Source organism: Myotis brandtii, unplaced genomic scaffold, assembly GCF_000412655.1.
Source record: "Myotis brandtii unplaced genomic scaffold, ASM41265v1 scaffold456, whole genome shotgun sequence".
In the NCBI taxonomy this organism is placed as follows: Eukaryota; Metazoa; Chordata; class Mammalia; order Chiroptera; family Vespertilionidae; genus Myotis; species Myotis brandtii.
In genome coordinates this window covers 2716764-2727060 of record NW_005367431.1, presented here as the reverse complement: position 1 = coordinate 2727060, position 10297 = coordinate 2716764, and the positions used below count along the sequence as shown (strand labels likewise).

General features: G+C 49.1%; 1 long non-coding RNA gene across 2 annotated transcripts in view; it reads left to right on the top strand.

Annotated features, from left to right (window-relative positions):
* LOC102257742 overlaps positions 1 to 9933 on the top strand; it is an 11101-nt gene extending 1168 nt beyond the window's left edge. Inside the window, exons 2-5 of one of the 2 annotated variants that reach the window (XR_314107.2) lie at positions 7271 to 7446; positions 7942 to 8193; positions 8722 to 9049; positions 9399 to 9933. This is a non-coding gene — a long non-coding RNA (uncharacterized LOC102257742). Of the gene's footprint in view, positions 1 to 7270; positions 7447 to 7941; positions 9050 to 9398 lie in introns of both variants that reach the window. The other variant, XR_001363859.1, reaches the window with a different exon arrangement.
* The last annotated feature ends 364 nt before the right edge of the window (positions 9934 to 10297 follow it).

Below are 10297 nucleotides of genomic sequence, written 5' to 3'. Positions count from 1 at the left end.
CTATTGCCAATCACTAAGGTTTCAGGGGAAAAGTGATCCTCCTCCGGGTGTGCCTGAGCTGCTTCTGGTATCCTAAGAATCCGGAAGTGAGTAAGGGATGACAGGTTGGTCAGCAACCCAGACAGAATCCCAAAGGAGGTCACAAGCTCCAAGAGAGGCAGTGACGCCACTGTGGGCCCTCGGGGGGGCAGCACCCATGCCAGGATTTACATCCAGGTCTCTCTGAACTCAGGATAGTGCTCTTTTCACTGCAGGATGGCTACTCCCAGAAGGGCTGCCTTGGCTGTAATTTCTAGTCATTTTCCCTCTCTGTTAAAAAAGGAAGTCGAAGGGAGTATGGGGGACGGGAAGGGAAGCAGCTTTAGAAGGACAGAGACCACCAAGCAGGTGGTGTCCATGGCCCCAGTGCTGGCTGAGTCATGACCTCCAGGCTCAAAATGGGACATGTGGTCTGACAATCAATTACTATTTACATCCTGTCCGTGGCCACTGGGTGCGGGGAGACAGCAGGTGCTGTGCAGAGATTCAATGGGGTCAGACTGACCTTCCATTTAATCCAAACTCAACCACTTTCTAGCTCTCTGAGCCTCACCTACCTCTTCTCTAACATGGGTAGTTGTGAGGACTCAGTGAGTAATTGTGCAATTAATGAGACATGTGTGTAAAGTGCCTAGTAGCTATTTATTCATTCATAAATTCATCTATTCAGAAAAAAAAAATTATTAAACACCAACTATGTAGGGCAGCCTGTTAGTGATGCAGCTACAATGGCAAACAAAACAGACTCAGACCCTCATAGAGCTTAGAGTTTGGTGAGGAAGTAAGTTGTTAAACAAACGATCAGATGGATCAAAATACAATTAGAAGCTGTGATAAGGAACAAGAAGGCAAAGTGCAATGTGTTTATAAGAGCAAATGTCAAGGGATGGGGTGGGGTTGGAGGACGCTTCCTGAAGAGGTGATGTCTAGAGTGGGGCTGAACGAGGCAGCAGGTAGTTGAGAGAAGTGTTGCAGGCCTAGGGAGAGGGTGTGGACGACATCTAGGCCAATAGAGATAGTGGCAATGCGAAGGGAGGACAAAGCCCTCTGGGGCCTAAACAAACGTGGTGTTGCAGGGAAGGGAACCTAGCTTTGAAAGTGGGGCTATTCTCCAAGGGCATCTATATTTTTCTGATAGTTCCTGAAAGAATGCAAGCTCTGAGGCCAACCCATCTGGATTTGAATCTTGGCTCTGCGATCTTATTTTAGACTGTGTGACCTTGAGCAGTCACTACACCTCTCTGTGCCTCAGCTACTCTTCTGAAAAAATGGGGATAATAATAGGGAGCCATAAGGTGGAGGTGAGGATTCAACGTGGAAATGTGTACAAAGCATTCTGGCACATGAGGGCACTCCGTAAAATGGTGCTTGGTTTTCCCGGCATAAAGGGAGGTGAACCTGAGGCAACAGATCCAGCAGATAGGTGCATTTGGGAGAAAGCTGGTGCGAGAGGCTATACACTGGGCAAGTTGTCATCTGACCTTAATTGTCATAGAAGACTTTGGAGCCATGCAAACTTGGGTTCAGCCATGGCCAGTGTGGCTCAGTTGGTTAGCACGTCGTCCCATATACCTAAATGTTGCAGGTTCAATTCCCAGTAAGGGCACATACCTAGCTTGTGGGTTCAATCCCCGGTTGTAGCACAAACGGAAGTCAACCAATTGTTGTTCTCTTTCACATTGATGTTTTTCTTTCCCCTGCATTCTAAAATCAACAAGCATATCCTTAGATGAGGATTGAATAAAAAAAACAACAACAAAAACCTGGGTTCAAATCACAGTTATACCACTTGCTAGCAGAGTGATGTTGGGCAAGTGACGTCACCTATCTGAGTCTCAGTTTCCTTATCCATAAAATGGAGATCATAATTGTTTCTATTTCCCAGAGCTGTGAGGATTAAATAAGAATAAACGTGAAGCACTTAGCACAGTGATCGGCACATAGTAAGCAGTTGTTGAATGTTAAATTTTTAAAAAATATTTGTATTGATTTCAGGGAGGAAGAAAGAGAGAGAAAGAGAGAAACATCAGTGATGAGAGAGAATAATTGATTGGCTGCCTCCTGCAGGCCCCACACGGGATTGAGCCCACAATCTGGGCTTATGCCCTGACCGGAATCAAACTGTGACCTCCTGGTTCATAGATCAACACTCAACCACTGAGCCACGCCAGCTGGGCTGAATGTTAATTTTTAATAATAATAATTATTGATATCAGCAGTTACTACCTATACTAGATAAGACTCTGGGGCTTTGCTTGAAGGTTGTCTGGCAATAGGAGCCTAGGTAGTTTCTGCTTTTAGACAATAAAGATAGACAAGTTGCTTTCAGAGGGGGTAATGCTGTCATTTTAATGGTGGTAATAATAAGCACTGATGTTGACTATTTACTATGTGCCAACTATGTGTTAAGTGCTACAGATGCATTAGCCATGCCCTAGCTGGTGTGGTTCAGTTGGTTGAGCATCATCCCATGCACCTAGAGGTCATCTGTTTGGTTGACTTCTAGTCCCACACATGACCAGGTCGCAGGCTCAATCCCTGGCAGGAGGCATGCAGGAGGCAGCCGATTGATGTTTCTCTCTCCCTTCCTCTTTAAATTCAATTTTTTAAAAAAAACAAACATTATAAAACAAATAAATAAATCTGCATAGCCAGTCCTGCAAGTCAGGTCCTATTATTATCATCATTTTACAAATGAGACAAAGGAAACCCAGAGAGGTTAAGTGACTTGCCGAAAGCTCCCCAGCCAGGGAATTTAAATCAAACCTTGATTTTGGGGGGTTTGCTGTTCTTGAGGGCAAGCCCTCCCTCTTCTATTCAAACAATTAGAGTTATCACCTGGAGTTAGAGGGATAAAATTATTCACTGCCCCCTAGCTGCTTTGGTTCAGTGGATAGAGTATAGGCTTAGATTTTATTCCAGTCAAGGGCACATATCTCGGTTGCAGGCTCAATCCCCAGCCCTGATCTGGGCACATGCGAGAGGCAACCAATCGCTGTGTTTCTCTCATTGATGTTTCTCTCTCTCTCTCTCTGTTTCTCCCCCACCCTTCCACTCTCTCTAAAAATCAATGGAAAAATATCCTCGGGTGAGGATTTACAAACAAACAAACAAAATTATTCACTATTAGTAGCAAGTCCCCAGGTTCCCAAGGCCAACCCTCATTCCTTTCACATCAATTCTAAAAAGTAACCCAGGTCTATTCCTTGTCCCCTGAGGCTGATAAGAGCAGGAAACAGACCCTCTTCCTCTACCAGGGGTATAAAAGATATTTAGAGTCACCAGAACTGGGTCTGAGTCCCAACTGTGCCACTTAATGGGTCTGTAATCTTGACCAAGTCACACCCCCTCTCTGAGCCTCAGTTTTCTCATCTATGAAATAGGCACAATAACAGCCCTGCCTCTGGGGCTGTTGTGAGGAGCAGAAAAAACAAGGCCTGCATAAACTATAAAGTGCTATCAGCACAAGAGTTCCTCTCCTGGTTGCTATGGGGATGGCAAGCACTCTGGGAACGCAGCCCAAACCAATATAACAGGCAAAATAGCCTTCTCTGAAAAACAGTCCTGGGTTCGAGTCCAAGATCTGCCTTTTACACTCTGTGTGACTTTGGGCAAGTTATGTAACCTGGCTGAGCCTCAGTTTTCTCATCTACAGAATGGAGTGAATACTGCTGATCTTGTAGAGCTGGGAAGAAACCATGAAATTGCATAAGAAGTCATGAGTCAGTGGCTGGTACAGAGCTGGCAGAGCGAAGCCTGCTAAGGGGATTCTAGGGGAAGAGACCAAAAAAGAATCACCCTGACCCCTCCATGCCACCCCTTATCTGAGGGGAAGATAGTAGAGAGCTCTGTGCTCAGAGTCTAGAATGGTTTCCAGCCACTAACTACCCTACCTCTGGCAGAATTCTCAGCTCAGCTGGTCTGTCTCTCTCTCTCTCTCTCTCTCTCTCTCTCTCTCTCTCTCTCTCCCCCTCTCTCCCCCCTCTCTCGTCAAACAAGTTCTTCTCCACTGAGCAATCCCAGGGGGCCCCATCCTCGGTTCCAGCCAAGCTCCAAGGCTTTCTCCGCCTCCACATCCTTAATCCACAGCCTTTGCATTTGCCATTCCTTCCACCTGGAATGCTCTCTCCTCCTGGAGTGCCTTTGATGGGGCCGAGGCGGATGCTGGAGGGAAAGGATCTGGAATGATGCTCCCCCACCTCCTCACTCCCCTCCCTTGCACACCCCATGCTGCATGCCTGACCTCCCCCTCCCAGCTTGGGGACGAGGCAGCGCTGGGAGGGGGAGGAAGAGGGGGAGAGCTCAGCGAAGAGCCCTCTGTGGGGTTTTTCACCTGCTCAGAAGAGGCAGACGGAAATGAAAGCTCTAGAAAAAGCGCCTGCTGCTCTGCTCCCGAGGCCCCAGCTTAGTGAAGCCTCCCTGCCTTCCCACTGCGCCATCTTCTCTTCCTCCCCCTCCTCCTGCAGGCAGGTGCCACAGTCAAGGAACATTGGTGGGCGGCAGGCCTGAGAGACCAGGGTTCAAATCCCATTTCTGCCACTTACCCAGTGAGTGGCCTGCTTACACCACATTTCTTTGTGAAAGGACACAACAATCCCTGCCTTTCAGGCTGCTGTGAGGACTGCGATGCCGGATGAAAGTGCCTGGCACAACCGAAGTGCTCAGCAATGGAGAGCACAGCAGTGACAGCAGACACACCATGCCCAGGTGCGCCTGGCACAGTTCTCAGCACCTTGCACACATTAGCTTCTTTAATTCCTGATAAGGTAGATACCATTACTATCTCCATTTTACAGATGAGGAAACGGAGGCACAGAAAAATTAGATAATTTGCCCAAGGTCACACAGCCAGTAAGAGGCAGAACATAATCTCTGTTCTCACCCACTTCACTATGGTGTGCTCAGTGATGGTTGGCCATTATTATTGTTAATACTAGGGGCCCAGTGCACAAATTTGTACACCTTGAAAGGAACTGTGGGCCGCGAGGCTGCAGTAGGCACAGGGGTGGGTCTCGGCCCATCCTCCATGCCCCCCCGCCCCTCCCACCATGCCCCTCCCAGTCCCTGTAGGCTGGCAGCCTCGCTCCCGCTGCCACTCCCACCCGCTGACAGCGCAGAGCAATTGGGGTCGGCGCCAGCAGTGGGTGTGAGTGGTGCCGGTGCCATCAGCAGTGCAAGTGGCGGCGGCTGCCCCGAGCGCCCCTCAGGAGCAGGGGGAGGTGGAGAAGCCCTCAGGGGCTATCGGGCCAGCAGCCACCTGCACCACTGAGTGATTGGGACTGGCACTGGGCTCCGGCACCGGCTGCCAGTGGGGCTGGCACTGGCAGTGGGTGCGAGCACTGGGCGGGACCATGGTGAACAGGAGCAAAGAATTTTCAGTAATCACCAGAGGCTCGCCCCAGTGAGAGCAACCAGCGCCCTGCCTTGGTCTGGCGCCCCTGCTCACCTGCTTCACCATCCGGCTGCATCCAACACCTGCTATGTTCAACGCACACCCCCTGGTGGTGAGCACACGTCATAGCAACTGGTTGTTCGGTTGTTGGGTTGTTTTGGTTGTTCTGCCATTCGGTCTATTTGCATGTTAGCCTTTTATTATATAGGATTATTTGTTCTTATCTATCTCTTTCCTCCTACCTTCAAAATCCTGCCTAAATTTTCCCTCCTTTGTGACATCTCTTAGTCTATTCATTTAACAAGCATATATTGCTATCTGCTTTGGCCAGGCCTACGCAGGGCAGTGGGGACCCAAGAGTCAATCCACCCAGTCTCTGCCTGCCAGTGGCTCCCAATCTGTTGAAGGAGAATACACATACATAAAAATTACAAAAAGAAGAGGGAGACACCAGCCCTGGCTGGGTAGCTCAGTTGGTTAGAGCACCGTCCTGATATGCCATTGTTGTGGGTTCAGTTCCCAGTCAGGCCACCTAAAGAAGCAACCAGTGAATGCATAAATGTGGAAAAACAAATTGATGTCTCTCTCTTTCAAACAAACAAATAAATAAATAAATAAATAAAATTTAAAAGAGGGAGATGCCAATTCAGCAGGAGCTGTGAGCTCACAGAAGCATAGAACTTAACTGGGGGTTGGAACAGGCTTACAGAGGAGGGGTCATCTGAGTGGGGTCTTGAAGAATGAATAGGAGTTCCTCAAACAGAGTTATGAAATGGGAACATAGAATATGATGCATAGTCCCAGGTTTGATTCTGATCAAGGGCACATGCCTGGGTTTCAGGCTCAATCCCCAGTAGGGGGCATGCAGGAGGCAGCCAATCGATGATTCTCTCTCATCATGATGTTTCTATCTCTCCCTCTTCCTTCCTCTTTGAAATAAATTTAAAAATAAAAAATAAAAATAGGAAACTCCAATAAAAGTTCTGATTTTGTCCATGAACACTATTTCAATAATTTTTTTTTTAAATTATCAGCCTGGCCAGTGTTGCTCAGTGGTTTAGCATCAACCCAGGAAGCAAGAGGTCGCCGGTTTGATTCCTGGTCAGGGCACATGCCCAGGTTGCAGGCTCAATCCCCAGTGGGGGGCATGCAGGAGGCAGCCATTCAATGATTCTCTCTCACCATTGATGTTTCTATCTCTCTCTCCCTTCCTCTCTGAAATCAATTAAAAAAAAATATTCTTAAACAACAAACAACATTTTTTAAAAATAATTTGATGTTTGATAATTTTTAAAAAATATTTTTTTATTGATTTCAGAGAGGAAGAGAGAGATAGAAACATCAATGATGAAAGAGAATCATTGATCAGCTGCCTCCTGCATGCCCCACATTGGGGATCGAGCCCATTCAGAATTGAATTGTGACCTCCTGGTTCATAGGTTGACACTCAACCACTGAGCCATGCTGGTCGGGCTGAAAATAATGTTTTTAGTGCCCCTGCTTGGCTGGTGCCTAAGCACATGGCTGCTCTGCTCACTGGGTAATCTAACAGGGTGATAGGCCAGAGGGAGTCCAGCAGGTGAGAGGTGGAGAAGGGTGTGGCAGGCACTAGGAATTTCACCTGCAAAGGCCCAGAGGCAAGAGAAAACGTGGTGGGGAGGAAGGAAATCTTTCAATGGAGCTGGCGGGTAACAGTGGTGGGGAGGAGAACTGGACTAGATTCTCAGGGTGCTGGGAAGGCACTTTTAACGGGGATTTGTCATAATCAAATGTCCTTTTTGTGAGATCACTCTGAATATTTCTAGAGACTTATTTACGGTTTGAATTCATTCATTCAAGAGACCATGTATCTACTGTGTTTCAAGCACCCACCCAGGCCTGGGGCTGCAACAGATCATTAAGGGTTGTGCAGGCAGAGCAAGACGAGGCAGGGACACCGAGCTCCACACCTACAAAGGTGTCTGAATGGATAAAGGTTTGGAGTGTGAACGTGTATGACTTCCACAGAGAGAAAGGTAAGCCCATGCTGGACAACGAAGCGGCAAAATGGGAGATGGCGCTCGGGGAACTTGCAGTGAGAGATCAAGGATTCACACAAGAGAATAAAGGAATGAGAGCAGGAGTGGAGGCGATCGATGACGGGTGAATCCTGATCTCGTGACCTCCATAGAAGGTGGCCGAGTGGGCAGAGGGGCAGAGGCCCCAGCCAACCCCTTCAGCCGCCCATGCTTTCTCAGCCCTGCTGAGCCCTGCAGCTTGTGCTCTGGCTCTAGAAATCAGACCAAACTGAAGGAGAACAGAGGCGGGTGAGGATGGGGTGGGCCGGGACACAAGCCCAGACCTCTCACCCCAGCAGGGCCTTCCTTCCCAGTGGCTGGAGCCAACCCAGTCGAGGAATCAGAGGTTACAGGGAAGGATTAAGGAGTTGGTTGCTTTTTTACCCAAAATATGGCTGCATTTCTCTCTCTCTCTCTCTCTCTCTCTCTCTCTCTCTCTCTCTCTCTCTCTAGAAAAATGTTCCTGTACACGCACCCGGAGGCTTTTGCAGGAGGCGGCTGTTGGAGAACCGGGAAAACAAGCCAAGAAACAAGAGAGAGGAAAAAGACCACGCCTTGCCTGGCAGATTCCTAATGGCCCAGGAGACCTGAGGCTTTACAGAGGGAGTCCGGTGGGGGCTGCCTTGGGTGGGAGGGAAGGGCAGGCCGAAGGACAGCCACTTGCTGGCTGGTGACCTTGGGCGGGATGCTGCCTGCTTTCCTCTGGTGAGAATGGGGAGGAGGGGGGCAGGGGCAGGGCTGGCCAGCTGAGGTCACAGGAAGGCCCCTTCGAGCCTGAAACGCGATCTCGGGATGTGGGGCCTGCCAACCTGCAGCGACCCTGGGCCAGCAGAGATGAAAGGCTGCCTGTCCCCAGCTTCCGGACCCCTGAGGCCCCAATGCCTCAAACTTGAAGGGCAGTAAAGCTGCTACAGCTGGCTGGAGCTGGTTGTTGTGCTCCCCACCCCACCTGATGTCATCCAACCCTCCCTTCCCTGTTTTGCAGAGGACACTCAGGCCCAGAGAGGGCTGGTGACCTGCCCAAGGTCACACAGCAAATTGGAAGCGGAGCCAGGACTCATCACGAAGTCCTTGGACTCCAAGTCCAGGCCTCATTCCCTTTCCCAGAAACTTGGCTGCCTGGGGGTTTACCCTGGGGAGTTGGAGAGACCCAGGCGTAGGGAGGACAGTTAGGAGCTGTGTCTGTTTGAAAGCTTAATGTTGACTAAAGTGCCTTTTTTTTTTTTTTTTAAGACAAAAAGAACCGTTCCAGTCCCTGACATGAGCCTGGGCTTGCTCTGCTGGCAGGGGAAGGAATGCAGTTCTGGCCGCCACAGCTGCTGGTGGCCAGCTGCGGCTTCAGCTCTTGCTGCTCCCACCCCAGCGGGCAAAGGGACAAAGGCCTCTTCTCAGGCCTGTCCCCTCCAGCCCCTTGGATCAGTGGGGGCAGAGAATCTACCAGGAGGTGGGGTCACTGACCAGCCAATGACTTAGCTGTTCCTCTCTGGATCTCAGTGCCCGTTCTGGAAAATGGGGGCAGAGTATTCGCCTGACTGACTTCTCAGCGTTGTTTTCCAAAGAGGTGAGGTTACAGAAATGCATTCTTCTCAACTGCGGGGCTGCCTACTCAGAGAGCCCTCTGCCGCCAGCGCCCCCCCACCCGCTCATGCCTCACCTGGCCAGCCCCTGCTCACTCCGCTCGGCTCAGCAGAACCATCCCCTGCTCTGGGAGCCTCCCCCCACCTCCAGCCTGTGCTGCTTCTGGGTATTAATGGTATTAATCACTGCGGTAATTAAATAATTAATTGTGTAATTGGATCTGTCTCCCCACTAAACGTGAACCCTGTAATAATAATAGCTGACACTGACTGAACGCTTCCGCGGTGCCAGAGACTACAGGTATTAACTAACCCACTTCATCCCTTTGGCAGGTACGTTAGTTCCCCATCTTACAGACGAGGAAACTGAGACAAGGAGAGGTTCCGTACGTCACCTGAGGTCACAGCAAGTTGGAGGCTGAGCCGGGACTTAGCCCAAAGAAGTTGCAGAACCAGGATTCAAACCCAGACCCCAAGCTATAACCATTACCCCACTAATAAGTCAGCTTGTTTCCTGCCTATTCCCAGCTCCCAAAACATCTGGTATACAGTAAGTGCTCCATGTACAAACAGTAGGTGACTGAATACATAAACAGGTAACGAGTGCACAGGAGTATTTGGAGGAGAATAAAGCACCTTCCAGGAGTGCGTTTTTCGGGACCGTATGTATGGTGAGGGGAGCAAGTGCCTGATGGACTACAGTCGTCCCCATTATCTGCCTTTTCGCTTTCTGCAGTTTCAGTTACTTGCGGTCAGCTGAGGTCTGAGAATATGAAATAGAAAGTTCCAGAAATAAACAATTCATACGTTTTCAACAACGCACCATTCTGAGTAGCATGATGAAATCTCTCACTGACCCACTCTGTCCTTCCCCGGTACAGGTACCCACGCTGTATACACTCCCTGTCACCTTGTTAGTCACTTAGTAGCCACCTCAGTTATCAATCAGATCAACTATCGCTGTAGCACAGCGCTTGTGTTTTACTTCATAATGGCCCAAAGCAAAAGAGTAGTGATGGTGGCAATTTGGACATGCCAAAAAGAAGCTTAAAGTGCTTCCTTGAAGAGAGAAGGGGAGTATAGTACAATAAGATGTTTTGAGAGAGAAACCACGTTCACATAACTTTTACTAGAGCACATTGTTATAATTCTATTTTTTTAAAATTGATTTGAGAGAGAGAGGAAGGGAGAAGGATAGAGATGGAAACATCAATGAGAAACATCGATTGGCT